Consider the following 4,995-nt stretch of genomic DNA (forward strand, 5'->3'; position numbering starts at 1 on the left):
GCTAATCATCTGTCGGTTCTCAATCAGGTTGGAATAGAATCCCGTGATTCTTTTGCGCCTGTCACTAACGTCCAGCCTTCAGAAGTTTGAAGGTCGTCACAGTCATTAAATCCCGGAATCCTACTCGGAATACCACAGACAAGGTTAGACTTTCTGGATTCCCATGAATGCCGCCATCAATTCTAGCTTATACCACGAAAATTCTGATTAAGGAATCCAAGAGATATGCGCCCGGTCTAAGGTAGAACGGAAGTGGTTGTCAATCACGCGCGTTCATAGGTGAGAATGATGATGAGTGTCACGGATCATCACATTCATCAAATTGAAGTGCAACGAATATCTTAGAACAGGAATAAATCGAATTGGATAGAAAATAATAGTAATTGCATTGAAACTTGAGGTACAGCAGAGCTCCACACCCTTAATCTATGGTGTGTAGAAACTCCACCATTGAAAATACATAACTGAAAGGTCCAGGCATGGCCGAATGGCCAGCCCCCATGATCTGAGAACTAAACGTCCCAAGATGTCTAATACAATAGTAAACTATCCTATTTATACTAGACTAGCTACTAGGGTTTACAGGAGTAAGTAATTGATGCATAAATCCACTTCCAGGGCCCACTTGGTGTATGTTTGGGCTGAGCTTGATCTATCCACGAGCTGAGGCTTCTCTTGGAGTTGAACGCCAAGTTGTAACTTGTTTTGGGCGTTCAACTCTGGTTCGTGACGTGTTTCTGGTGTTTGACTCCATAATGCAACATGGAACTGGTGTTGAGCGCCAGTTTACGTCATCTAATCACGAATAAAGTATAAACTATTATATATTGCTGGAAAGCTCTGGATGTCTACTTTTCAATGCCATTGAGAGCGTGCCATTTGGAGTTCTGTAGCTCCAGAAAATCCATTTCTAGTGCAGGGAGGTCAGATTCCAACAGCCTCAGCAGTCCTTTGTCAGCCTCCTATTAGAGTTTTGCTCAGGTCCCTCAATTTCAGCCAGAAAATACCTGAAATCACAGAAAAACACACAAACTCATAGTAAAGTCCAGAAATATGAATTTAGCATAAAAACTAATGAAAACATCCCTAAAAATAACTAGATCATACTAAAAACTACCTAAAAACAATGCCAAAAAGCGTATAAATTATCCGCTCATCACTTACCCTTCGTAGTAGCTAGAATTTTTTCCCGCAAATTTGGGATGAAAATAATATCATTTGTAAATTCTGTTTGAAAGTGCATCAGTTTTCTATCGCTATGTTTTGTATCCTAGTTCAGCATCTTCTTTAGGAGAACGAGAATACTTTAGCAATGTTGCATCAGCATGGGGACCACATTCAATGTCTTCTAGAGACATCCAATGCCCAAGGCGAGATTATCCACAACATTCTAAACTCAATGGAGAAATATTGCAAGCCTGAAATGGAGTTACGACTTTCTTCGGCGGAAGGCTGTCAAGGACCACAAATAAGAGGTGCGACAGAAAAGGAAAAAAAGCCAACTTGGCCGACGATAATGTCAAGGCAAAGGGGTGGAGCTAGCCGTGCAGGAAAATGTGCAATGTGAGACTCGTAAGGCACAAAGAAAGGCAAAGACTACATCGTTGCCAAAGTTGCGATCGCTGAAGGTTAGTCAGGTTTTCCTTTATTTTATTTGATTTATAGGGTGATCAGATCCGCTCGCGCACATGAAAATTCCTGTTGTTGTGTTTGTGATAGCGTAAGCTCGAGTTTGAGAGCAAAGATGCTGCTTCTAACGCTCGTGGTAAGAATAATGTTGTTTTGTCCCTGTCTCATTTTATAGCGTTGCTATATCCCCTATTAATATTAGAAAATATATCTATTGCAGTGTTTCAACCTATATTTTCCACTATTTTGGAGATGAATTTTGTAGGAAGCAACCTGGCTGTGGCTGCGTATATATTCTCCAACGACTTAGACACTAAGTAAGTATTGTATTCCTAAGTGTTATATTTCTCCATCTTCAGTTTAACGGACATGTGTTTTACTACTGATATTGTTGTATAATATGTTAATTGGTTAATTGTCTGTCCCATGTTTTTTGTCATTCTAATGGTGGGACTACCATCATAAAGGGAGCTGTTGGTCACTGATGACCGTTGCCAAGGGGACCATGCTACGTTCTTCACACTGGCTCCTGGACAGGAGGTTGTTGATGATGTAAGTTGGAAACTGAATACATGCTAGTATTATTCCATTACGAAAGAATATGTGTTTGCATTGAAGAGGTCTGTTTAACTTAGTTCATATATGTTGATCGTTAGATCTTGACCATGGTTGTGTCCATGCTACCCACGATAACCAAACGCCTAGGTGGTTCTTGCCGCCCACATTTGGGGGTACAACCATGTGTTTTTGTTTAAGATTCGTCCATCTATTTGCTATTACTCTGCATAATTACATATAGATCAAATGCTGTTGTTGTTAACATGCTCGGTCGGTTTATAGGAAATTGTGCTTAATTTGGTCAACTACTGCCCAAAGACACTGGACTCCATTCGAGAAAAGTATATGGGGCATGCTAACCACTTGCTAAAAGTATGTGTTGTTGATTACTTGTTTAGTTAACACGTCCTAGATTCAATTTTGTGTTTAGGGTCTTTTCTTTTTTTGAGTATGATGTTGTATATGCATATATATATCCCGATGTACAAGAAAAAGTATTGGTACTTGATTATTATAGACATGCTGCACAACAAAACCTAAGAGAAAAACTAAACTTAAAGCTTCCTAAACTATCTAATACTACTCCTAATGGTATGGTGTTGTTTCCTCAAGTTTGCCCATTCCATATGAGCTCTAGGCCATCAGATTTGGGCCTCCAAATCCTTCAATTCGCAAGCCACGTGACTTTTTAATGAAGTCACACGCTGGTACTTGTGCGTACGCACAGACGTGTGCATATGCACACTGGCCGATTTTCATCTTGTGCGTATGCCCAAGTGGTTGTGCGCACACACACTTCAAAATACTCTTCTCCTTTGTTTCTTCATGTCTCTTCCCACTTGCATACTTTTCTTCCATTCTTATCAAGTCATTCCCACCTATTATACCTGAAATCACTCATTAAAAACATCAAGGTATCGAATGAATTGCAAATGAAATAAAAATTGATTGAATTAAGCACCAAAGATCATGTTTTCACAATTAGGAAAAATTTAGGGAGAGAACACAAAACCATGCTATTTAAGGGAATATATGTGGGTTTATACGATGAAATCCATGCAATTTCATCCAAAATTTATCATCAAATGTGGATTCATCAGTTAGCATAACTTTCCTCACCTTCCACAGCTGTGCGTCTTACTCAAGGTATAGCGACAGCTTTGCATCGCACTTTGTGCGAGTTTCTACCCTATGAGCCCATCTCCTGTCAACTCGGTTATAATGCTTCCTCTCTCTAAGTCCTTGCCTATTGCAAAAAAAACTTGTATCGCACTAACTCCATATTACTGTTCTTACGAGCGTCACCCTTCCGTATACCAAACTCATGACATTTTCCATACGATCGGTAGAACTCATAAGTAGACTCCAAACTACGCCATACCATTTAGAGAATATCCTCCAGGGATAGACCTCAAACATCATGAAAACTCGACCCTATTTCATCAACCTGTTCAGTCCCATTTGGATCACCATTCATACGCTCAAAGCCAGGGGTACGTCCCCCTTTGTCCTTACATTCATCTACTCTACTCCCCATCGGCTTTTCCATTACCTTTTGACACTCCATTAAAAATCAACCACTGGAAACATACAGGCATAACATAATTAACAAAAATGCAGATTCACAATAGCCTTCATGCATAGAGAAAATACCTATCTTAAAACTACTTTCAGATAATTCGCTCATCCTAAAGGAATACTCCTTTCATATAAAAAATGCTTAGCTTAAAAATCATTTCACTAATCGGTGTTTGTTGTACTCTTCTTAGTGCAAACCATTGGTTTAAGCAGGATTACTGATATAAGCATTTTCGTTGGTTAGAAATTTCACACAAAATAATTCCGTTGATAGTATAGTTCTCAACCAAATAATAATACTCAAGTTTTAATAGATTTGGTTGTCACAAGTACAAATCCCAATAAGAATTAACTAAAGTATTTCAACCTCGGGTCGTCTCACAACGAATTGCAATGAAGTGATCAATTATTGGCTATGAAAGAAACAAGGGGGTTTGATTTGAAAAAGGGCAAGAAAATATAAAAGAAAGTAAATGACAAGAACTAATAAAATAAAGGAAAAGAACTCTTGTCTAGGACATAGGAATTTGAGATCACCATCCTTGTCTACAAACCATATATTGACAATTATGAATAACCAACCCATTAAGTCTACTTTTATGCTTGAAGTACGTACAATGTCTACCTCAATGCTTGAAGTACGTCAAATAGGCTTGATTAACATCAATCCATAAGTCCTAACCTAGCTACTAATTGACTTAGTAGTAGGCTAGTGTCAATGGTTATCAAATTGACCACATAGGATTCTCAAATCACCAATTCAATGAGACCCAATGACTTAAAGTCACTCAATTCCATTAGCCTAGGCCAAGAGTAAAGAGAACTACTCAAAAACTAGTGAAAACATTTTATCAAACACCTAGAGTGCAATAAAAGTAAACATCACAAAATGCAAGAATTAATGAAACCCATAACTAACATAAGCAAGAAATCAATAATAACAATGAAGATAAGCAATAAAAGAAGCATGGAAACATAAAATTGCAATGAAAGAAAATTAAATCTAAAAAAGGTTCATAAACATAAAAGAGAACAAAATAGAAATTAACAAGTAAAACTAGAAAAGTAAAGATGTAATAACGAGAAATTAAAAGGGAAAACTAAATCAAAACAAGAATTAAAAGTTGGATCTAAGAGAATTTAACCTAAACTACCTTAAATTCTAGAGAGAAGGGAGAGCTTTTCTCTCTAGAATTCTACCTACAACATGATGAAAACTAAACTATGACT

This window comes from Arachis duranensis, chromosome 9, assembly GCF_000817695.3.
Source record: "Arachis duranensis cultivar V14167 chromosome 9, aradu.V14167.gnm2.J7QH, whole genome shotgun sequence".
NCBI classification, from domain to species: domain Eukaryota; kingdom Viridiplantae; phylum Streptophyta; class Magnoliopsida; order Fabales; family Fabaceae; genus Arachis; species Arachis duranensis.